This window comes from Onychostoma macrolepis, chromosome 04 (genome assembly GCF_012432095.1).
Source record: "Onychostoma macrolepis isolate SWU-2019 chromosome 04, ASM1243209v1, whole genome shotgun sequence".
Taxonomy (NCBI): domain Eukaryota; kingdom Metazoa; phylum Chordata; class Actinopteri; order Cypriniformes; family Cyprinidae; genus Onychostoma; species Onychostoma macrolepis.
In genome coordinates, this window is record NC_081158.1 from 566,649 (window position 1) to 592,833 (window position 26,185).

General features: G+C 37.0%; 1 long non-coding RNA gene across 2 annotated transcripts; it reads left to right on the plus strand.

Annotated features, from left to right (window-relative positions):
* The first annotated feature begins 13,029 nt into the window (after nt 1–13,029).
* LOC131538891 (uncharacterized) lies at nt 13,030–18,865 on the plus strand. Of its 2 annotated transcripts, XR_009270739.1 has the most exons (4): nt 13,030–13,115; nt 17,664–17,739; nt 18,162–18,208; nt 18,734–18,865. It is a non-coding gene; the product is annotated as an uncharacterized LOC131538891 (long non-coding RNA). The 2 variants fall into 2 exon arrangements; XR_009270738.1 differs by lacking the exon at nt 17,664–17,739 and having other exon boundaries at nt 13,074–13,115.
* The last annotated feature ends 7,320 nt before the right edge of the window (nt 18,866–26,185 follow it).

Here is a 26,185-nt window from a genome sequence, read left to right on the forward strand (position 1 = left end):
TGTTTGTCTTGGTGTGGAGATGAGTGGTGATGAATAAAAGACTAAGCTACCTGTGCCTCGAATTTGCAACTAATTATTCAAAAGACAAAAGGCAAATATACTGAATTTGTCGTGCTAACATACATGACTCATGAGTTACCATGTAATAAGTTAGCTAAAGTTTAGCTTAGGCAATATATCATGGGCATATACATTTCAATAACACAGAAAGAATTAAAACAATGTATTGTCTTGTGCAAAATAAACAAATTATTAGTGAAAATATGTCCCTCTCCTTTGTGCAGTCATTTATTCTAAATATATACTTGAAACTAGTGGCATAGAAAACATGCACATTGTGGCTTAGTTTCCTTTGTTGATGCCTGTTCTTGTGCTAAAATTAGTGAATGCTAAAGAAGACCATGGTCTCCATGTGAACTGATTTGCATCTGTTGAAAAATGAAACAACATCAAACAACTGGGTGAGTGTGAGGGAATTAAAATAAATTACATGAAATTAAGTCAGAGTTGTGTTAATATATTTAAGTTAACGAGAGAGAGAGAGATTAAAGTTACCTCTGTGAGTCTGTGCATCTCTCTATAGAGAATGGGAATGTGTCGTCACAGTGGCAATGCATTCTGGGAATTTAGGTCACGGGAGCTAAAGCGGAGACTGGATAATATAGTGAATGTAGACGTTGATATTATTTAATGTTTATATTATTCTACTTAAGATCGCGTTGTAGTGGTTAAGGCTCCCTTTAAATCATTTGCCATAGCCCTTTACACGGCCGGTGTAAGCGATTTCTGGAAGCCAACGTTGATATTTGTAATCACCAAAACAAACACGCCCCATCCCAAAAGGGTCTCGCCCCACATATACGTAGCCTACACAACCCAAGCAACGATTAGTTCTATGAAACATAAGCTGCTTTTCCACCAAAATTACCTGGAACAATATGTCCCAGGAACTTTTTTCCCCAGACCTGTTGCTGTCTGCGTTTCCATCGTGGTCTAAACTACCGAGAAGATTAGGCAAATAGTCTGGTGACTTAATGTTAGGTCTGGGCGTGTTTCTCAATACCAAGTACGCAAATTTCGGACTTGTATCCTCGGTAGTTCACACTTCACGAGTTAGACTCAGGAGTGTGAACTCCCGCTGATGGAACGACGCAAGTCTGGTAATTCTGCAAATAGCAGTGTACTTGATAACGTCAGTCAGTTCGCCTTGGCTACTGCAATCTTCCTCACTGTATTTACAGATGAAATATATCAAACACCACTGCCTCTTTTCGTTTTCATTTAAACATTAATAGCCGCAGAAATGTAGTTCAGGGAATGTACATACATTACAATGGAACGAAATATTATAACAAACATTGCCTGTTTTCATTTTCATTTTAACATATTAATAGAACAATAGAATAAAGACCAAAGATTACCTGTTAGATTTACCCAAAGCAAATTATATCTTATGTTTAACCACTATAGAGACATCAGAGTCAGCGGCAAATGTCAGAAGGACTAGCCGAGGTTATGCTTCTCTCTTCGGGATAAATGAGCACTGAGCGCCCGGTGATCGCGTGGAGCCGAAATCGGCGAAGCACATTTTCAAATAGGCGCTGTTTTTATAAATAAACCGCAGATTTGAGTTTTAAACAACTACGTTCTCGCCTAAAATACACGCGTCCAGTGTAGGCAGGCTTTAGCTGTTGTGGTGCGGCACGTAAACACAGTGTTACTCACCTATCGGGAAGAGCAACCTCGGCGTCCGATCGCAGGCTTTCCTGTTCCTTGAGTTCTCTCCAGCGCTAGGGTTGGGTATCGTTTGGGTTTTTTTCGATACCGGTGCCAAATCGATACTTTTAAAACGGTACCGGTGCCTGAACCGATACTTAAAAATAATAAAAAATAAATAAAAATTAACAATTAATAATTGGATTGGCCATTAGCACTAAACACATGATGTCTTTTTCATTCATACTGGACGCCAGAGGGCGCCCTCGCGCAAAAAATCCACATATCCAGTCACAGAAGTAGCGGAACTCATGAAGCTCCAGGAAATCCCCAATATGGACAAATGCATTGCTATGGATGTAACGGAGTAAACAAGATATAAACATATACAATAAACACTCGACTACGACAATGTATAGTTTATCGGTGTTATTCAAGCCATCTCTGGTATTTTCATAATCCATTGCCAATCGATGTATTAGTAGTCTATGGAACATATTTTCTGCCTCATTCTGTGACAAGAAGCTACATCAGATCACAAAAGGAAGCATTTAACTGGTGTTGTGGACTAAAAAGGTTATAATGTTCTCTTCGTTGGACAACAGGTTTAAAAACGTGAATACAAGAGAATTTTAGCTTTAGGCATTTTAATTTAAGCATGTTTAGCTTAGCTAGTTAATGGAGGGCTACCTGCCGCCGTCCAGAGTGAGTAATTTCTGCATTCACGCGCTCTCGGATGCTCTCATTCCCCGAGTTGTGCTTTTAAGTCGGAATGTGAAAACAGCACGCTGCGTTACTACAGAGATTTGTTGGACTTGTATTATTAGAGCTTTCTGACTTGAGTTCACGTGCATTTTCTCAGTCGGAAATAATTTTTCACGTGAGGTGCCGGTGATGATGCTTCTTATGTTCGTTTCAGAGAAACAAAGGACAAATATTTTAATCGATCGCTCAGGAATGGCACCGAAATGAGGCACTGAAATCTGCGTTCTGATTCGGTTCTAGTACATAGGTACCGGGTTTCGGTACCTAACCCTATCCAGCGCTGGAAAGCTGATACGATATTTACACGGGTCCTACTTCTTGCCTTATCGTTCCGCAGACGTTTTCCTCTTTTGCTTTTTATTTTTTTTGCTTTATTCAAAGCAGCTTCTTGCAAGTTCTGTTACCTCTATAATGGCTTAATTCTTTACACTGAGCAGTTTTACTGGGCAATATGACGATATATAACAATGACAAATGGATCCACTGTTTGAAATCTAGCTATGTATTCTCCCCTTTAAAAAATAGCCATGGTTTTGCTACTCTAACCAAAGTGTTTTAGCAGTTAGCCTATATCAGTGTCACTGTAGTGAAGACTTAACCACTCCAACGCGATCTTAAGTAGAATAATATAAACATTAAATAATATCAACGTCTACATTCACTATATTATCCAGTCTCCGCTTTAGCTCCCGTGACCTAAATTCCCAGAATGCATTGCCACTGTGACGACACATTCCCATTCTCTATAGAGAGATGCACAGACTCACAGAGCTAACTTTAATCTCTCTCTTGCTCTCTCGTTAACTTAAATATATTAACACAACTCTGACTTAATTTCATGTAATTTATTTTAATTCCCTCACACTCACCCAGTTGTTTGATGTTGTTTCATTTTTCAACAGATGCAAATCAGTTCACATGGAGACCATGGTCTTCTTTAGCATTCACTAATTTTATCACAAGAACAGGCATCAACAAAGGAAACTAAGCCACAATGTGCATGTTTTCTATGCCACTAGTTTCAAGTATATATTTTGAATAAATGACTGCACAAAGGAGAGGGACATATTTTCACTAATAATTTGTTTATTTTGCACAAGACAATACATTGTTTTAATTCTTTCTGTGTTATTGAAATGTATATGCCCATGATATATTGCCTAAGCTAAACTTTAGCTAACTTATTACATGGTAACTCATGAGTCATGTATGTTAGCACGACAAATTCAGTATATTTGCCTTTTGTCTTTTGAATAATTAGCTGCAAATTCAAGGCACAGGTAGCTTAGTCTTTTATTCATCACCACTCATCTCCACACCAAGACAAACACAACTGGAATGCGAAGCAGGAAGCAGGAAGCAGGAAGCAGGAAGCAGGAAGCAGAAGCTCTCTGCCTGTTTGTGATGTGACGAACAATGTGTGCTACACTGCTGTGTTGAGCACCAAGCCCCCTTTGATGTCTATGTGTGTACGTGCCTGTCAGTATTAAACAATGTCTTGTTCCTTGAAATCATATGACATAGTATAAGAAAGTAAAAAAAAAAAAAAAGTATTTTTTTTGCCCATTGTGCTCTAGGTGTGATGTTTACATGATTCTCAATCCTAAGGACAATAGCAACAGCCCTGATTTTTATTTTTTTTCCTTTGATAGATGGGTAACACTTTAGAATACTGTTTCTTAACTAATATGCATAACTAATAAGGAATTATTGAAGAACTAACAGATAATTATTCATTAACACTTAACTCACTACTGTTAACTACTAAGGAAGATGTGTTAACTAATCAGTATGTAATACAATTTTATGATTGTGTTATCTAATCAATAACTAATGCATTTTGTCATACCTCCTGAAGAACTACTATTAATTATCTACTAGTTAAAGTGGTGGTTGATTGCAATTTCACTTTTTTAACGTTAGTGTGTAATATTGCTGTTTGAGCATAAACAATATCTGCAAAGTTGCAGCGCTGAAAGTTCAATGCAAACAGAGATATCATCTTTTAAAATTCTGGAAGTTTAATGCCTACAAAAACGGCTGGTAAGGGACTACAACGAACTACTTCCCGGGGCTGATACGTCATGGACCCAGATAAACCCCGCCATCGGGAACATGTAAGGAAGGGGGCGAGGCCATGCTGTGCTGCTTTAGAGAAGAGGAAGAGAAAACGCTCTCGGTTACTAACGTAACCTCGGTTCCCCCGAAATGAGGGAACGAGACATTGCTACGGGAAATACCTTTTCCTCGAATACTACTGAAGCCTTATTGAATCACACTCTATATAAGGCAGTGCTTGTACGTCATCCATTCAGAATCTTTGACTGAAGCAACTTGGCATTCCAAGATCCTGAGCTCGGTGACACGGGAATAAGAGCAATGTCTCGTTCCCTAATTTCAGGGAACCGAGGTTACGTTAGTAACCGAGAGCGTTCCCCTTCAATTCGGTCACTCTACATTGCTATGGGAACGTATTAAATCCCGCCGTGTCACAGCGATGGAGCCTGGCTCGACTAAGTATGTGAAGTTTCACATCCGGAGCCGTAATGAGAGCGGCAATGATATTGGCGCTCTTGGTAAACACAGCTCAGGTCTACAGGTCTGTATGTGTGCCTCCTCAGCATATACCATATTACCATTAATTCAGTTGCTGAATGTAAGGCAAGGACTGTCGAAAATACAGGTAACCCATTAGTAATTAATAAAGAATTATCAAATAATTCTGCAGGACTTATTTCAAACCTGAAACAGTAGGCCTGTTCTAATGTTAATAGTGTTAATGAATAATTACCTGTTAGTTCTACAATAATTCCTTATTAGTTATGCAGTAAGTAAGAAACAGTATTCTAAAGTGTTACCGATAGATTGTCTTACTGTGATGAACACCCTGGTGTTTTTTTGTTGTTGTTTTCCGTTTCGTGCATCTGTATAATGTGTCTTAAGGTCCTGTGAATGTTGTTGAGATGGATGAATGATTCACATTAGTCTATTTTGAGAAGAAAAGATTTGACAAGATTTGAAGTAAAGCAGTCTTTATGTACCTTTATTTTAAGAGCACTGTTTAAGAGAACTGTATGACCCACACTGCCAATCACACGACCTTAAAGGAACACTCCACTTTTTTTGAAAATAGGATCATTTTACAACTCCCCTAGAATTAAATATTTGAGTTTTACCGTTTTCGAATCCATTCAGCCGATCTCCGGGTCTGGGGGTAGCACTTTTAACTTAGCTTAGCATAGATCATTGAATCAGATTAGACCATTAGCATCTCGCTCAAAAATGACCAAAGAGTTTCGATAATTTTCCTATTTAAAGCTCGACTCTTCTGTAGCTATATCGTGTACTAAGAATGTGCTCTTTCTCTCTCTCCCTCTCTCTCCATGCCTTCCTTGCGTTGGCATCTATGTTTAATGTGTGTATGTCTGTGTCTAGTTCGATGTTGCATGTTCCCCTGTAGTGTAGTTTAATAAACATCCATATGTATTCACACTTGGTTGTCTGTGTCTGCTGCTCTCAGAACGAGGTCACTTTAACGTCCGGTCTTGTTACATGCTCGGGGAGCAATGTATCAGTAAGGAAATTATTTTTCGTGGCCAGAGAAATAATTTTCCTTAGAGTCAATAGACGACAAACTATCCGTGCTGCGGACAAACTAATCATTTTATTGTACTATTAATGCTACTGTTAATTTCTGAAGATGGATATATAATTGATAACAACCCGTTATGATTAATTATGTTCATCTCACTTAGAGCAAATATGCTACAGTTGACTGGTGCTATTTTATATGTTAATGACATTAATTAGGGTTCATTTACAAGGCAGTGATCTGAAACCATTCAGCTGCACAGATTTTAATAATCAGAGAGAGGCGTACGCATGTTAAGGTACAGGAATGTACCTAAAAAGGTATAAAGGTATACCCTAGTAGGGTACAGCAATGTACCTTGGAACTTTGGTACATTTTTGTACCTTCTTGTTTGTACCTCTAAAAGAACATTTATGCACCCCTAGTGATAGAAATGTATCTCAATAAATTAGAATTCAGTTCATTTATTTCAGTAATTCAACTCAAATTGTGAAACTCGTGTATTAAATAAATTCAGTGCACACAGACTGAAGTAGTTTAAGTCTTTGGTTCTTTTAATTGTGATGATTTTGGCTCACATTTAACAAAAACCCACCAATTCACTATCTCAACAAATTAGAATACTTCATAAAACCAATAAAAAAAAACATTTTTAGTGAATTGTTGGCCTTCTGGAAAGCCCAGGTTTCTTTGACAGTGGCCTTCAGCTCATCTGCATTTTTTGGTCTCTTGTTTCTCATTTTCCTCTGATGAGTTTGCTGGCCACTCAAGCACACCAAACACCATGGTCATTTAACCAACTTTTGGTGCTTTTGGCAGTGTGATCAGGTGCCAAATCCTGCTGGAAAATGAAATCAGCATCTTTAAAAAGCTGGTCAGCCGAAGGAAGCATGAAGTGCTCCAAAATTTCTTGGTAAACGGGTGCAGTGACGTTGGTTTTCAAAAAACACAATAGGCCAACACCAGCAGATGACATGGCAGCCCAAATCATCACAGACTGTGGAAACTTAACACTAGACTTCAAGCAACTTGGGCTATGAGCTTCTCCACCCTTCCTCCAGACTCTAGGACCTTGGTTTCCAAATGAAATACAAAACTTGCTCTCATCTGAAAAGAGGACTTTGGACCACTGGGCAACAGTCCAGTTCTTCTTCTCCTTAGCCCAGGTAAGACGCCTCTGACGTTGTCTGTGGTTCAGGAGGGGCTTAACAAGAGGAATACGACAACTGTAGCCAAATTCCTTGACACATCTGTGTGTGGTGGTTCTTGATGCCTTGACCCCAGCCTCAGTCCATTCCTTGTGAAGCTCACCCAAATTCTTGAATCGATTTTGCTTGACAATAAGGCTGCGGTTCTCTCGGTTGGTTGTGCATCTTTTTTTTCCCACACTTTTTCCTTCCACTCAACTTTCTGTTAGCATGCTTGGATACAGCACTCTGTGAACAGCCAGCTTCTTTGGCAATGCATGTTTGTGGCTTACCCTCCTTGTGAAGGGTGTCAGTAAGCAGGTTTCCATCGAAGGTTTTTTTTGCGAAAAATATTTAGCGCTTCAAAATATTTACTATATAGCTGATGGAAATGCCAATTATCGATTAAATTTCTCATGTGTCGACAAAATATTTTTCCGTTTAACTTTAGCGCATACTCCATATCGATACTTCAAATGTCGCAAAAATTTGTTTGGAAACACTTTTTGTCGAGAAAAGGGGCTTTAACGCAAATAAATGTGGTGTCACATGACAGAATTAGCCTATTGGCAGCTTCCGTGTTCATGGTGTTGCTCACGTTAAAGCACCGTTTATATATTGGAACGTGAAGTACAAAAGTTTAAATTAATTCGTTTTGGCTTGTCAGCTTCTTATATTTTTATTCTTGTTTTACTCCGAGTTCTCTCTACCGTTAAATTTAAAGGATTTGTTGTGGAGTGAGGGGAAATGAAATATTTTTTCATGTTTCTTCAATATTTTTGGCTGACTGTATTTTATTATGAACAGGCTTGTCGAGTCAGTAGGCTATGCTTAACTGCACGCTTGAGGCGCCAGCAGGATTGCTTGTTTTTTTGTTGTTGTTTTTTTCCCCCTCTTGTAAAAGTGGAAACAACTTACATTAGCCTAGTCCTTCATTTGTGGTCATATAAGAGTAAGACATTATTCAAAACTATTCAAAATATTTCTTTTATTTGTGTACATTCACAATAAAAAACAAAACGTAGGCTACTTTTGTGAAATAAAGGAAACAAACTGCCGCTTTCTCAAGAGTGCATCGCAAAAATGAACCGAAATTCTGCATATAGGCTGCTAATTGTTGCAGGTTTTTTTCTTTCGTTTTGTTAATTCATTAATTATTTAGAAAAAATATATCTTGCATATGGGCCTTTTCTTTTATGTAGGCCTATAATAGCTTATGTTTTTCTCCGGTCGCAGAAGCACTGCAGGTGCGTGGCATGTGAATCCTCACGTTCATGTTGTTTATGCTGCTTTTTGCATGTATAAAATTAATCCCTGGAAAACAAATTTAGGTATTTTTAATGGGTCAAAGCCACCTATCAATTTAAATTAAATTTAATTTTAATTTAACATAAACTTGTCTGTAACGGTTAATATAGCTTAACGACCGTCGGGTTAGGAGTAATAAAATAACTGAAATGAACATTCCTATTTCCTATAAACGTTAAGCAGAAAAATAATAATAATACAACTGTACCTGTTTATGATAATTCCTTGATTATCAACAGTGGCCTATCTATCTAGTCTATAACAAAGTACACAAAAAATATACTGTAGGATCAGAACGAGTCAGACAAATTTAAGATTCGATCAGAACATCGAAACATGAGGAGCCGAAATTCCAGAAGAGGCCCCAAGAAACAACGTCATAAATCAGATTCCTAGCTCCAACCTCTGAAGGAAGCCTAACCAACAAGCCTCTTTCACAGAACAGCTTGCAACATTAAGACAAAAGAACACTTATTGATAAGTCCAACGCAGGAAGGAGATCGTCAAATTTGGGGCAGATAATCAAGATTAATGGTCAAAGAGATGGCCATCACATGTGTTCCACAAGAGAAATCACGAGCTTCTTTAGACTGACTTTTCCCCCACCCATACAAGACAAAGACTGAGACTGAAAATCTTTAGGAGACCTTTTAACCTCTCTCTGGTCTTCACCGAACATGTCCCTATGTCCTACATAGAACTACACAGAGACTTTCTTTTTCATATGCATATAAAATCATCCTAAAAGGACATTTCTAGACATAACACTATATTATGTATGAAACCCCCATATTAGACTATCATGTTTTAAGCACATATTATGTAGGGGTGTCCCCGACTAAGGATTTTCATAGTCGAATCATGCCGATAGTCGACTGATAGTCGAATCATATGTTTGGGGGTGGGGCAAAATACCAAGAGTCAAGACTCTTACCAAGAGTCAAGTCAGACATTCGACAGTCATAAATACTGACATTAATACACAGGGAAAATGTGTAATGGATGCCTCGCAGATACAAATGGAGTGAATAATGTTTTATGTTTTGATTAAAAGATAGTTAACATTAAACGTCAGCGAAACCCTAAGAATTCACAACATTTTTTACAATAGTGCTCTCATTATAACGTTATGTATATGACAGTTATTAATGTTCTGCATTTCTGTTTTGAGCTGCGCGAGCTGAATGACCAGTAGAATGAAGCATTTGATAGAAGGTTTTTAATCAATGGGATTTAACTAATTTATCTCATATAAAATACGCTTCATTATTTATATAACATAACGTTAATATAACAACTTATAGGCTATATGCACAAAACGCCCCGATGCATGAACGTGTCTGCGCGGCTCTGAACTCCTTTTGTGGACGCGTTCTTCACACAACAACGTGCAGAAACACGGGAACTAAACTCTAAAAATTGTGTTTTATTATAATAATGTCCTCATTATAATGTTATGTGTATATGACAGTCCCAGTCATAGTTATTACTATTCTGCATAGTTGTTTGTCCTGCTCTCGCTGCGCACTAAAGAGATAATCACTTTTCAATAAAGCATTTTACTGCAGCGAATCAACCAAATGCATCTTATACGAGATAAATAATATATACACGATATATATAAACCAGCTGAAATGTTTTGAAATCACTTGTATACTACCAGATCGAAAAAAATCCAGTCTTTCACTCTGCGTCAGTTTGAGTCTTGTTAAAGTTTTAAATCCCTGCCACCAAGATGCTCCTCTGTCGGTCACGGATTATGGAAAGTGAAACTTAAATCTATAGGGGTGGTTGGATTTATTCACGCACGTTAAAATATTTATTTAAAGCTTTTTTTTCTTTTCAGATTCTTATTTACAGCATTATCATAATAGGCTGTATATTAACTTATTGGGAGAAAACCGGTAGTTTTATGTGAAATTAGACATTGAGCACCCCCATATAGCCAAAATGGCATGATCATAAGAGATTGGGAGTCAAATCAGGCTCCTCGAATCGAAGCATCAAATCGTCGACTATTTGGGGTCACCCCTAATATTATGTATGTCTTTTTAATAACTATTGAATGACTTTAAGGTTTATTCGTGTTTGGTATGTATGAGTTTGACATTTCTAGCTTGAAACGTTTCTTCCAATTGATTCTTTGTCAAATGTATCATATTCTGGTTATAAAAATCACATCCAAAAGTATACTTTGCAAGAATGTGTAAAATTCGGACCATGTGACTGATAACATGCTGATTTATGATGGAAGGAACAACCCTAGCTGAGAAAATAGCCTATCTAATCGGTCAAGACACCAAATGGGATGTGTCAAGAAGCCGAGTTTAAAAACTCAGGACACCATCAAAACGCGTTTTGACGCTGCTTTTTAGTGCACTTTGAGCGTGCTCTGGCCTACCGGCCAGTTGCTACTTAACACCACGATGAGAGGAAAAACCACCTAGTCTCGTTACTCATTTTATTCTTTTACTTTAGTTTCTTTTCTTTCCGTTGAGTCTCGTGTTCAAAAGTTAAGTTTGCCGCAAAGTCTAGCTCCGACTGCACCCGCTTCAAACTTCAACCAGCAGCTGACTCCAAAACCATCCTCGGCCAACGCCCAACCATTGGCTTCCCAAGACATCACTTCAAAGACTACTGAACTTCCAGCCAATCACCAACTCGGGAAAACCCCTTTCCTGCAACGACAACGACAGAAGGGAATCCCTGTAACACAAAGGCAACGCAAGCAAGTACCTTCAGGTCTAACTGAACTGGTGCATTTAATATAAATTTTAGCCTCATTGAGAAACTCAGTGCGAGGGTTAATTAAGTGATCGATGGTTTGTTCAGGTCTATGCAATAGAACATATTGCTATAAACTTGGGATTTCACTTTCTCATTCTCTAAACTCATCCTTTCTCTCTCTCTGCAACATGTGAATGTGTGAATGCATGTGTTCATGTGTTAGATTAGTTTATGTCTTAGGTTTATATAAATAAAGTCTTAATTATATTCAAAAGAGAAGTATCTTGTGTTTTGTGCTTACAAGTTAATGTCTTAATCTGCCGATCTTGTTACTGTGCTTATTAAGTGGTTTTCACTATATTTTGGATTTGAATATCCAGTGCAGAAGTAATGTTATACAGTTCGTTCAGTAAATCGCTGCCGACTCTTTGAGCTAAATTAAATTATTTACATGTCAAACCCTACATAATATTGGTGGAGAATGCGGGCAGATGAATCTAAATTGTGAGCATAAACCAAGTTATTTAATCTTTTCCATTGCTGTGGATGAAAGAGGAGACGCTTCTGAGCGAGACTGGTGTGTGTGTGACGTCAGCAGCGTGCGCCTGCTTGAATGAATGAACAAAGAGAAGGCTGCAACCCGAGTCCGCCTCTCCATTGTTCAACTGCAGTAAGTGAACTTAAAGTTAACATCTGAGAAGAATCCTTCTCATTAGTGCACATGTACTAATGTACTGACAAGCAATTAATGTTAACTAAAATATACTTTAATGTCAGTTAACAATACACTTAAGCGTGAATTAAATGTAATGTTTTCGACCACCTAAATGCATGTTATTTGTAATTGATTCCAAATACAGTGGGGCAAAAAAAGTATTTAGTCAGCCACCAAATTATGGTGGAAATTAAGTATTTGGTCAATAACAAAATTGCATCTCAATACTTTGTTATATACCCTTTGTTGGCAATGACAGAGGTCAAACGTTTTCTGTAAGTCTTCACAAGGTTTTCACACACTGTTGCTGGTATTTTGGCCCATTCCTCCATGCAGATCTCCTCTAGAGCAGTAATGTTTTGGGGCTGTCGCTGGGCAACACGGACTCCAAAGATGTTCGATGGGGTTGAGATCTGGAGACTGGCTAGGCCACTCCAGGACCTTGAAATGCTTCTTACGAAGCCACTCCTTCATTGCCCGGGCGCTGTGTTTGGGATCATTGTCATGCTGAAAGACCCAGCCACGTTTCATCTTCAATGCCCTTGCTGATGGAAGGAGGTTTTCACTCAAAATCTCATGATACATGGCCCCATTCATTCTTTTGTTTACACGGATCAGTCGTCCTGGTCCCTTTGCAGAAAAACAGCCCCAAAGCATGATGTTTCCACCCCCATGCTTCACAGTAGGTATGGTGTTCTTTGGATGCAACTCAGCATTCTTTCTCCTCCAAACACGACAAGTTGAGTTTTTACCAAAAAGTTCTATTTTGGTTTCATCTGACCATATGACAGTCTCCCAATCCTCTTCTGGATCATCCAAATGCTCTCTAGAAAACTTCAGACGGGCCCGGACATGTACTGGCTTAAGCAGGGGGACACGTCTGGCACTGCAGGATTTGAGTCCCTGGCGGCGCAGTGTGTTACGCAGATGGAAGTTTTACTTTCTCAAACATGTTCTGAGGGCAGAAAGGAAAATGATTGGTTCACAGATTCAACCAATGAAATTGAAGCAGAGGCGGGGTCAGGAAATTTGAACGTGCGTGTGTGTGGAGGAGGGAATACATCAGACAGATACGTTACGCTTCGTGGGAGGCATTTATAACAAGGTAAGTGAATTTACCATGTATTTTAATGAAACAAACAAACAAACAAAAAAAAAACCCCATCTCAAACCTTTAGTGAGATAATTAGCGAACAAAGATGCACAGAACAAATAGTATGCATTTTCATTAGACTGCTTCATCAGTCGATCGCACCAAAGCTGCTAATGAGGTAACTGGAGTAAAACATGCTTTTCCAATGCTACCGTGCTATCTGTGAAACCGATATGAGCGACAACATAACTAGTTCAAATCTCTGTGACATTTCATCAGTCAGTTAGCATTAGCATTAGTACTGCTCTCAGGGCAGAAGTACTCAATATTCATATTACTGTTCTTTTTACTGAACTATGCACTGTTCTCAGGGCAAGAGTACTCCATGTTCATATTAGTGTTATTTTTACTGAACTATGCACTGCTCTCAGGGCAGGAGTACTCAATAGGTCCCTATTACTGTTCTTTTTACTGAACTATGCGCTGCTCTCAGGGCAGGAGTACTCAATATTCATATTACTGTTCTTTTTACTGAACTATGTGCTGCTCTCAGGGCAGGAGTACTCAATATTCATATTACTGTTCTTTTTACTGAACTATGCGCTGCTCTCAGGGCAGGAGTACTCAATATTCATATTACTGTTATTTTTACTGAACTATGCACTGCTCTCAGGGCAGGAGTACTCAATAGGTCCCTATTACTGTTCTTTTTACTGAACTATGCGCTGCTCTCAGGGCAGGAGTACTCAATATTCATATTACTGTTCTTTTTACTGAACTATGTGCTGCTCTCAGGGCAGGAGTACTCAATATTCATATTACTGTTCTTTTTACTGAACTATGCGCTGCTCTCAGGGCAGGAGTACTCAATATTCATATTACTGTTATTTTTACTGAACTATGCACTGCTCTCAGGGCAGGAGTACTCAATAGGTCCCTATTACTGTTCTTTTACTGAACTATGCGCTGCTCTCAGGGCAGGAGTACTCAATATTCATATTACTGTTATTTTTACTGAACTATGCACTGCTCTCAGGGCAGGAGTACTCAATAGGTCCCTATTACTGTTCTTTTACTGAACTATGCGCTGCTCTCAGGGCAGGAGTACTCAATATTCATATTACTGTTCTTTTACTGAACTATGCTGCTCTCAGGGCAGGAGTACTCAATATTCATATTACTGTTCTTTTACTGAACTATGCGCTGCTCTCAGGGCAGGAGTACTCAATATTCATATTACTGTTATTTTTTCTGAACTATGCACTGCTCTCAGGGCAGGAGTACCAACAGGTCCGTATTACTGTTATTTTTACTGAACTATGCACTGCTCTCAGGGCAGGACTAACGTTACTCAATATTAATATTACTGTTATTTGTACTGAACTATGCACTCAATATTCATATTACTGTTATTTTTATTGAACTATGCCAGGAGTAACATTACTCATTATTCATATTACTGTCATTTTTACTGGACTATGTGCTGCTCTCAGGGCAGGAGTACTCAATATTCATATTACTGTTATTTTTTCTGAACTATGCACTGCTCTCAGGGCAGGAGTACTCAATATTCATATTATTTTTACTGAACTATGCGCTGCTCTCAGGGCAGGAATAACGTTACTCAATATTCATATTACTGTTATTTGTACTGAACTATGCGCTGCTCTCAGGCAGGCACGTGCAGAAGGTGGGGCTTTGGGGGCTCGAGCCCCTGCCCTTTTTCAAAATTATTCAAAAGTGCCCCTCTCAGACAAATAAAACAAGGTAAATAAAACAAAATGCATTTGAATTCTAATTAACATGACAATTTGAACAAAACAGTAACTAATCGCTCAAAAGTCGGAAAATTCCTGTTTATTTTCACATATCTGTCAATCTGAGGCGTTGCTATGGGTCTCGTGCGTTTTGCTCGACTGATATTCCACAGTCTGTTCAGAAACCGAGGCTCTGGAGCCATGGTTCTTTCAGTGAGTGCCTATGGGTCGACGGAAGGAAAAAATAAACTAAACAGTATTTTAAACATTTTTCATCAATAATCAAAGCTAGTGTGTCGATTTAATTAAAAATCCACATATTATATATTTCAGAATACTACATAATTCATCAATGCCCGTTTGTCGTATAATACACCAACCAATCATGATCTGGCACGAGAAGTTCAAATACCTGAAGTGGAGCGGTTATTTTCTGTTCTTTTTCATAAATTGGTTGAAAATTACATGGGACAGACTTATTTGTGGAGCGATCTGGATCCGTGGTTTGTCTCATTTTATAAATCACATTACATACAAATTACAAAATGTATGCTAAAAGCACTGCACAAAACCGTGCAGCCCTAAAACTCCAATAATGGTAATCAGTAGGCTATTCAGTTCACTTATATTTATGTATGATATACACCGTTTACTATTTGATGAAACTATCATAGTTATTTAAGCCCAAGTGCCACCTACAGGCCTATCATGTGAAGTGTAGGCTGGCGAAATGGTGAGGTGAAAGGACTTTATTATATTACCATTTTTGATAATTATACAGCATTATGAAAGTGTCTTATGCTCATCAAGCCTGCATTTATTTGAACAAAAATACAGAAAAAAAACTGTAGCCTAATATTGTGAATGATTATTACAATTTAAAATAATGTTTTTCTATTTTAATATAAATTTATACTATTTTAATAAAATCTAATTTATTTCTGTTATTCAAAGCTGAATTTTCAGCATCATTACTTCATTCTTCAATGCATGGTCCTTCAGAAATCATTCTAATACGCTGATTTATTATCAATGTTGGAAACAGTTGTGCTGCTTTTTTTAAAAAAAATTTTTTTATTGGAATCTGTGATACTTTTTTGGGGTTCATTGATAAATAAAAAGTTTAAAAGAACAGCATTTATTCAAAATAGAGATTTTTTTTCTAACAATGTCAATCTTTATCACTGTTTCTACCAATTTAACAAATCCTTGCTGAGTAAAAACTAATTTCTTAAAAAAAAATAATAATAATACTGACCTTTACTGAGCTATATTGTTACAAAAGTTATATTTTAAATAAATGCTGTTCTTATTTAATTTTTTATTCGTCAAAGAATCCTGAAAAAAGTACCACCGGATTTCAACATTGCTAATAAATCAGCATTGCATAAAATGCATTAAGTAAATAAGTAAAATTTTGATCAAATAAATGCAGGCTTGTTGACTATAAGTGACTTCTTGCAAAAATATAAAATAGTAATGTATCCAATCTTTTGACCTATAATTATTTTTTTCCTCATATTGCCTTTTTTACATTTGAGCCCCTGCCCCTGAGGAACTCTCTGCACGTCCCTGCTCTCAGTACTCAATATTCATATTACTGTTCTTTTTACTGAACTATGTGCTGCTCTCAGGGCAGGAGTACTCAATAGGTCCGTATTACTATTATTTTTACTGAACTATGTGCTGCTCTCAGGACAGGAGTACTCAATAGGTCCGTATTACTATTATTTTTATTGAACTATGTGCTGCTCTCAGGGCAGGAGTACTCAATATTCATATTACTGTTCTTTTTACTGAACTATGTGCTGCTCTCAGGGCAGGAGTACTCAATATTCATATTACTGTTCTTTTTACTGAACTATGTGCTGCTCTCAGGGCAGGAGTACTCAATATTCATATTACTGTTCTTTTTACTGAACTATGTGCTGCTCTCAGGGCAGGAGTACTCAATAGGTTCATATCACTGTTATTTTTAGTGTACTATTCGCTACATTTATCAAAGTATTTCTGTATGACTATACTTTGCTTGGGCATTTAAGAATGACCTTAACTACATTTCAGATGCTGTGCAATAAGATTGGTCTGCTGGTTAGTCAGGTTATGCCACCCTGTCGCACAAAGTTACATGACTTTTTTGATGTGCATAGAGGAATTTATTTGCACATTATTTGCATTTACTCTTAATCACACAAGCCAAAAACCACCTCAAGCATTTTGTTTTATTTATTTATTTTTTCCTGGAGCCTCCCCAGTCGACAGCATTGCACATTTTGAAAGTTTTCCTTATTCCTTAGATTACCTTGAGAGACTCTAGGAACAATTTTAAAACCCTTGGTTTAAACTAATCCTGTTCCTAGAGATCTACCTTCCTGCAAAGTTCAGCTTCAGCCATATGCCCTAAACACACTGCACGATTTTCGGCTGTCCCAGGCGAAAGATTGGCATCGTGAAACAATTGTGGCCAATCAGAAATCACCACGATTGCTTCACGAAGGCGGTCTTTCGTCTGGGACAGCCTAAAATCGTGCAGTGTGTTTCAGGCTTTAATCAAACAAACAAGAACCAGCTAATTAAGCTCTTCAAGAGCACTTTACAGACAGATCTCCAGGAACAGGACTGGGCACTCCTGGTTTAAACTGTATGTAGCTGAAAATACAGTAGTCTAAGAAAAATGATTATAACGGATTTGTTGAATATAACTTGCCAGCAAATAATAATAATAATAATAATGCTCTGTACTCATACTTTTATTTATATATATATATATATATATATATATATATATATATATATATTTCAGGACAGAAAGACCAGAATTGGGAAGAAAAAAAAATATCTGGGCCATATTCCCTTTGTATCAGCAGCTTCCTGATGAGGTAAATTAAAAAAAAGAAAAATAATTGGTTTCTATTACAATTCATATTTGTACAACTTTATTGACTTTTGCTAGGTACTTTTCCATGTTATAAGCTCTATGTTTTCTAGTAGTATTTCTTAGTAGATGTATAGAGAGTAGTATGGTAGAACTATTGCAATGAAGTGCAGATGGTTTACCAAAAACTAAAGTGTACTGTATATTTGTTATCTTTATTCAATATGCACTGGTAACTACACACATATAAGGTATCTGTTTTCTGTATATTATTCATAATTGTTTCTGTCTATAGTCCTGGAGAACTCACAAATGCACTGTAGATTCAACTACATTTTTTATTAATTTACATTTTCACATGCTTATAATGACAACAAACCTGTCATTGACTGTGACTGTTTCATGTAGTTTTTCTTCTCTTTGCAGAATAACATTCTTGAAAAAGCAGAAACCATCATTGGTCCATACTTGGAGTAAGGGAATCTCTGGACTTTCTTTGTAAATTCCTCTAGATTTAGTTGAGAATCTTGTTGATATTTGAAGTGACCATATTATTTTTTCCCCCAAATATTACTTTTCATGCATTGTAAAATAGCTGTTTGTAAATGTAAAAGGTCTGCAAAAGTTTAAAGATCAAATTTCATGACAAATAAAGTTTTGTCTCCTAAAAGTAAGAATTGATTCTGAACTGCTGTGCTGAAGTGAGTGTCAGAAACTCCAGTCTCACTTCCTGTTAGCAATTACCTGTTAGGTTTGTCTGCATAATGCCAGCCTATGGACTTCATCGGCTGTCCCTCAAACGTCTACTCTAATTTGCCCTCAATCACTGTAGTTGTAGCTGAGGCCAGAGTACAGTAGGCTCTAGGAATGGCAGTGTTTAAGGATGTATTACGTGTCATTTAAGAAATTGTCACATTTGAGGAAGTTGAAAATCAGATTTTATCTTTGATCTTATGATTTTACTAGTAATTATATTTGTTCACATTGCTACATTTCAGATGCTGTGAAGTGAGCTGGTCAGTAATGTAATGTTCCTGGTATGCAAGTTTGCTCCACAAAATAAAGTGGTCCAGGAAATATATGATAATGAGGATGTTCATGATTCAATATCCTAAACTAAACCCTTCAGGTAAAATACATTTGTTTTAATTTTTTAATTAAATTCTTATTTTTTCATGACTATCAGTGTAAATTGAAACCAGATTCTTTATGCATTTCAAATGCAGGAAGACGTTGCAAACACATATGGCCTGGTTTAAAGGGAGCACATTCAAACTACAGCAGTTTAATGATACACCTGCTATAACTTTTTGTTGTGAAATGTTCCTGTGGATTATACATGCATTTAATTCTCTGGATTTGTTTGTAATTGTATAAAAATGGAAAGAAGTCATAATTATACTTGATTATTTTATTGTAATATTGGACCTGTAAACTGATTATTTTCAATCAAAATTTCTTTCATTTTGTTCTTACACAAACAATTGAATTGACATTGAATTAAACAACATTAACAGCACGGAGAAGAAGAAAAAACTAACTATTTTGGCTATTTTTACATTACAAGCGCAACTGCAATAGACTATGAGAACATTAAGTGGTTGCACATACTGTAGATTGACACTGGGATCTTTTGCAATCACATTTAACACAAGTCAACTCACAAAAATAACACAAGTCAACTCTGTGACAGAAGACCTATCAGATGGTAATTGTTTCTCATGTGAACATATGTAAAAATTTATTTACTCATGGATTTGATGCTTTTTTCACAGTGGAGAAGCAAGATGTGTGATCATATGAACCTAGAAATGCACTGCTGACATGGCCAATCGCATGGTTGTCTGCTATAAATAAATAAAATGGCATATGCTTGGAATAATAAATAAATTTAAATGTAATATACTATTCATTATTTATTTAAATCTCTGGTTTAAAAATAGGAAAATAGACCCACTATAGTTTAAATAGTTTTCTTAAATTTTATCTCTCAAAATGATGGGTGTCATTAAAAATGTGGAGATTAGCAGAAATGCATTGCAACCTCTTATTTACATGAGGTAAACAAAGCTGCTTGGTTTACATTTTTATGTATGTACTTGTAGGGCTATACATATTTTAAAGTTGTATTGTATACCTGTTACTGCCATAATAATGACCCATTTCAAATGTTTACATGCATTCTGGTCTTTTTGTTCTTAACAGCACTCAATTGTTGTGGTGGAGCAGTTATGAAATATTGTTCTTGTAAATACTTTCTAGCATTTCAGTATTTATTTTCAGTAATATGCATGCAAAGTACAACAGTTAGTATATCATGTTAAACGGTGGTCAAAAAGGATTTAAACAGTTAGTTTTGAATCTATTTCTTCTTCTCAGAGATGTGGATTCGGACAGCAATTAAATTACCACATGACTTTATTAATTCGGCCAGGGATTTTTACAGGGATGGTGGGAGAAAAACACTGACATTCTGGATTCGGATGGCAATAAAATCACAGACTAACCCCTGTAAATGCTGAAAATCGCTTACGTCCCCATGAGAACCAATTACCATCCAAATCTGGCTATTATGTGCTTTTATCAGGTGGAACCAAACATACACCATTTTTCATACATCTCCATTTTTGCACCATTTTGGACTCGGCAGCATCAGATGCCTCTTCAGTGGTAGCTCCTTTGATTTGTCGAATTTCTGCCAGCTCGTCCAGGTAACTGAAGAATAAAATAAAAGATCAATCAATAATACAGTAATTGTCAAATGATTTATAAATGTAATGATTTAAAAAAAATAAATAAATTGAATACCCTTAAAAATATGCATACATTTACTAGACTAAAACTAGTAAAAATAAACAGGAAGGTTATGCCAAAATATCAATACTATATAAAAAAAATGAATTATATACTGTATATATATATATATCTACGCAATGTAGAATACAATGTATATTATGGGACAACTTGCTTCTGTTTTACAACAGTCAAGAATGGCCAGGGAGCTAACAGCCATGTTTACTGAATGTTCTTCATGCTTGATATAATGTGTTGTTTAAAAGAATGAACAATGGTTAGATCATAGAGGATAGCACATAGTATACTAAAAATAACAGTAACACTGACCTATTGAGTACTCCTGCCCTGAGAGCAGCGCATATTACACTAAAAATAACAGTAATAGGGACCTATTGAGTACTCCTGCCCCGAGAGCAATGCATAGTTCAGTTAAAAGAACAGTAATATGAATATTGAGTACTCCTGCCCTGAGAGCAGCGCATAGTTCAGAGAAAATAACAATAATATGAATATTGAGTACTCCTGCCCTTAGAGCAGCGCATATTACACTAAAAATAACAGTAATAGGGACCTATTGAGTACTCCTGCCCGAGAGCAATGCATAGTTCAGTTAAAGAACAGTAATATGAATATTGAGTACTCCTGCCCTGAGAGCAGCACATAGTTCAGTAAAAATAATATGAATGTTGAATACTCCTGCCCTGAGAGCAGCACATAGTTCAGTAAAAATAACAGTAATAGGGACCTATTGAGTACTCCTGCCCTGAGAGCAGCACATAGTTCAGTAAAAATAATATGAATATTAAGTACTCCTGCCCTGAGAGCAGCACATAGTTCAGTAAAAATAATATGAATATTGAGTACTCCTGCCCTGAGAGCAGCACATAGTTCAGTAAAAATAACGGTAATATGAATATTAAGTACTCCTGCCCTGAGAGCAGCACATAGTTCAGTAAAAAGAACAGTAATAGGGACCTACTGAGTACTCCTGCCCCGAGAGCAGCGCATAGTTCAGTAATAATAATATGAATATTGAGTACTCCTGCCCTGAGAGCAGCACATAGTTCAGTAATAATAATATGAATATTGAGTACTTCTGCCCTGAGAGCAGCACATAGTTCAGTAAAAATAACAGTGATATTAATACTGAGTACTCCTGCCCCAAGAGCAGCACATAGTTCAGTAAAAAGAACAGTAATATGAATATTGAGTACTTCTGCCCTGAGAGCAGTACTAATGCTAACGCTAACTGACTGATGAAATGTCACGGAGATTTGAACTAGTTATGTTGTCGCTCATATCGGTTTCAGATAGCGCGGTAGCATTGGAAAAGCATGTTTTACTCCAGTTACCTCATTAGCAGCTTTGGTGCGATCGACTGATGAAGCAGTCTAATGAAAATGCATACTATTTGTTCTGTGCATCTTTGTTCGCTAATTATCTCACTAAAGGTTTGAGATGTTTTTTTTTTGTTTGTTTGTTTGTTTCATTAAAATACATGGTAAATTCACTTACCTTGTTATAAATGCCTCCCACGAAGCGTAACGTATCTGTCTGATGTATTCCCTCCTCCACACACACACACACACGCACGTTCAAATTTCCTGACCCCGCCTCTGCTTGAATTTGATTGGTTGAATCTGTGAACCAATCATTTTCCTTTCTGCCCTCAGAACATGTTTGAGTAAGTAAAACTCCCATCTGCGTGTGTTACTGATGGTAGCCTTTGTTACTTTGGTCCCAGCTCTCTGCAGGTCATTCACTAGGTCCCCCCGTGTGGTTCTGGGATTTTTGCTCACAGTTCTTGTGATCATTTTGACCCCACGGGGTGAGATCTTGCGTGGAGCCCCAGATCGAGGGAGACTGTCAGTGGTCTTGTATGTCTTCCATTTTCTAATAATTGCTCCCACAGTTGATTTCTTCACACCAAGCTGCTTACCTATTGCAGATTCAGTCTTCCCAGCCTGGTGCAGGTCTACAATTTTGTTTCTGGTGTCCTTTGACAGCTCTTTGGTCTTGGCCATGGTGGAGTTTGGAGTTGGACTGTTTGAGGTTGTGGACAGGTGTCTTTTATACTGATAACGAGTTCAAAGAGATGCCATTAATACAGGTAACAAGTGGAGGACAGAGGAGCCTCTTAAAGAAGTTACAGGTCTGTGAGAGCCAGAAATCTTGCTTGTTTGTAGGTGACCAAATACTTATTTTACCGAGGAATTGACCAATTAATTCTTTAAAAATCCTACAGTGTGATTTTCTGGATTTTTTTTTTCTCATTTTGTCTCTCATAGTTGAGGTATACCTATGATGAAAATTACAGGCCTCTCTCATCTTTTTAAGTGGGAGAACTTGCACAATTGGTGGCTGACTAAATACTTTTTTGCCCCACTGTATATTAGTTTAAAATTACATTAAATTGCAATTAGTTGAACTTTTGAGTGATGTTTTTGAACCACTTACATGGGACTTTAGTATATTTTATATGTAATTTGAAATATGGTAAGTATTTACTTCTGAATATGCAATTAATGTGAACTAAAATATACTTCAATGTCATTTCAATGTATTAATCTCGCCATCATAGAAAACATCATTCTGTATGATGTAAAAATCTGTTTCTTCATTGGGGCCCTAAAAATGTCCACAAGGTCAAAATTTACTGGTATTACTATCCTTGTGGAGTCATTTGGTCTCCATAACGTATAGGATTACTAACACGCACACACTTAATACAAAAAAATAAAATAAAAATTATCATTCCATGTACAACAAATGAGACCTTATTGTAAAACATTACCAAACTGTGTTAATGGTAGCCCCGGTTTCACAAACAAAGCTTAATACCAGCCCCAGACTAACATGTAATTCTATAATTATGCTTTGGCAATACTGTGCAAGTCATGCCAATAAAGCTCATTTGAATTTAATTTAATGTAATTCTGAGCTGTTTCAACTGAAAGAAACTTGCACTGACTGATCTGACTTTAAAAGTATCAGTGCTTTTGTTTTGTCTCAAGATTACTGCACAGCAGTAATGTTTTTTTTAAGGCATGTTGAATGACTTGAGACAATTGACAATTGAACTATGGCCTAATCTTGGCTTAGTCTAAGCTCTGTCTGTGAAACCAGGCCATAAATTCTCAAACCTTTACTAGCACCAACATTAAACAGGACCGAAAGGTTTCTTCTAAAATCTTACTCCAGCATTAGTGAATGCAAGTTTGACTAAATTAATTAATTAATTTAAAAAAAGAACTCCAAATGAACTTGCTGGGAAGTGCTGTTTGTCAGTGTCCCAGAAGCTCTCCATCTGCAGTAAACTTCAAATAAGCTGCACACCATCTCTCCACAGTTTCTGTGAACGGAAATGTTCCAAAGAGGCAGGAAAGTCAGAAAAAAATTCCCTGAGGAAAGAAAGAAAAACAGCTGTTATAAAACACATCCAGTCATTATAAATGGTTCAGTTACGTGAAAGCAATAGACACAGTTGCAGTCCAAAGTTTATATACACCTTGCAGTCTCTGCAAAATGTTAATAATTTAAGCAGAGGGTAGAGGGGTAGAATTGTCAAAAAATTGCAATTTCTGCTCTGATGAAGCAGTTTATTCTGCAAGGTGTATGTAAACTTTTGACCACATCTGCATCACCTAAGAGGTGAATTACCTCAGATATCAGGGCAACATCATAGTAGAACGCTGAGAGATGTTCCTTCAGATTTCCCACAAACACCAGATTTCCTGACCACACCATCTTCACTGACACTGGGCTTTAAAAATAGATAATAATTTTAAAGCATTTTTTATTCCTACTTCACAGGGAATAAAACATAACTTTATCAGTTACCCAAATATCAATAAATATCCCAAAATCTATGAAAATGAAGAAAGGTACCTTCAATTTTTCCCCTCATCTTGCCTTGCAAGCTTCTCTCGCACATCTTCATGAAGAATGTTCCTGTATTTACCTCGACTGACACAAAGCTGCTGTCCTCTTCCTTTGGTTTGTTACCTGTAAAATATATGATGATTAGAGGAGGATCTGTAAATGCACAGGTGGGAATATATTACTTGCAAATGGAAAAGATTCAAAGCATTTAAAATCCATAACAATAGAGACTTAATATAGCACTTTCAGCATGTTATGTGTGATCAGGGTGAGCTGACTTACTTCTAACATCACCTGTGTTACGTGCCGTGTGTTTTTTTTCTTTTCTCTTATTTCTATCAATCTGTTCTCTAGTCTGTCATCATTGCTCTTAGGTCTCTGCTGGATGGAGGAGATGGCTGTCAATCATCACTAAGGGCGTCGTCTCTGCAGCCAATCCAAAGTCATCCTGCTGTTTAAAGATCTCCCGGCGTGTCACGCTGAGTAGCTCAGTGTGTGTGTTCAGGTGTTTTGAGTTAAAGTTTGTCTTAGAGTTTGTAGTCTTTTTGGTTTGGATGTGTGAGCTTAATACTTGTTGCTGTGTTATCGCGACTCTGAGTGGAGTGTGACAAGAATTACTGTTCTTTCTTTGATTGGGGAAATGAGGAACAGGTATTGCGCGCCCTAGGACACATTCCGCCCGCAGTTAACAAGTGTTAGACACACTAGGTAAGAGGTGAGCGTCTCTTCTGTATTTTTGTTTGTAGTTAGTGTAGTTTAGTTGTGGCGTCGCAGAAATTAAAACATTTAACTGAATTAAGCGTTCTTCCTGCCTGGTTCTTTCTATAATCTCTATTCTCCCAGCAATATTGAATAATAATGTTACGTTCCAATCCCTAGATCTTTAAAGATCGTAACAACATGTTTTCACACTGTATCTCCAGTAACAAATCTGTACTGATCCTGCAAAATGAATAATTCCAGATAAGTACAAAAATATTACATATTACAAACACAACCAGTAATGGAACATCTCGCTCTTCAAATGCAAAAACACAACAACATTATTTCTAGAGGTGGCTGATATATTGAATATTACTGGTGGTTATAATATCGATTATACATTAAATATTACAAGATCGGATCTTTGAGAACTTATTTCAGTCAGACATCTACAGAAGATCTTATTGAGAATTAACTAAGGTTCAGATGTTGATTTATTGTTTCAATTGAAGCAACCATGTTAGAGATCAGTGTCTGCTTTAGTTGGGCTCTTGACCCTGACTTATGTGTTAGATGTTTTTCTTTGGTTGTTGTAACCATGTGTTCCTTGAACATATTTGTTACAGTTTAAACCCAGAGGAAATGATCAGTAGTTGGTTGTCATATATTGTAATGACAATCATCTGTAGTGAACTGATCTCATTGAGAGTAAGCGCAGACTCGTTGTGTGTCTAATCTCTGGTTAAATGAATGTTGCACTGATTGCAGTAAAAGTGTTTGTTACAGTCGTTAACAGCGAGTTTCTAAACAGTTTGTCCACAAAGTTTCAATCTATGACAGCAACTGGACTCACACAGACATCAAGAATCAGCTTATGAACCTCAACAATGGTGACCATTAAAAGAAAAGAAAATCATGCTGCAATGCATGCTGGGAGCCATGGATGAGTTTTGTACTATGCTAGTACCCAGCATGATTTTTCTTTTCTTTAATGGTCACCATTGTTGAGGTTCACAAGCTGATTCTTGATGTCTGTGTGAGTCCAGTTAATGCCATAGATTGAAACTTTT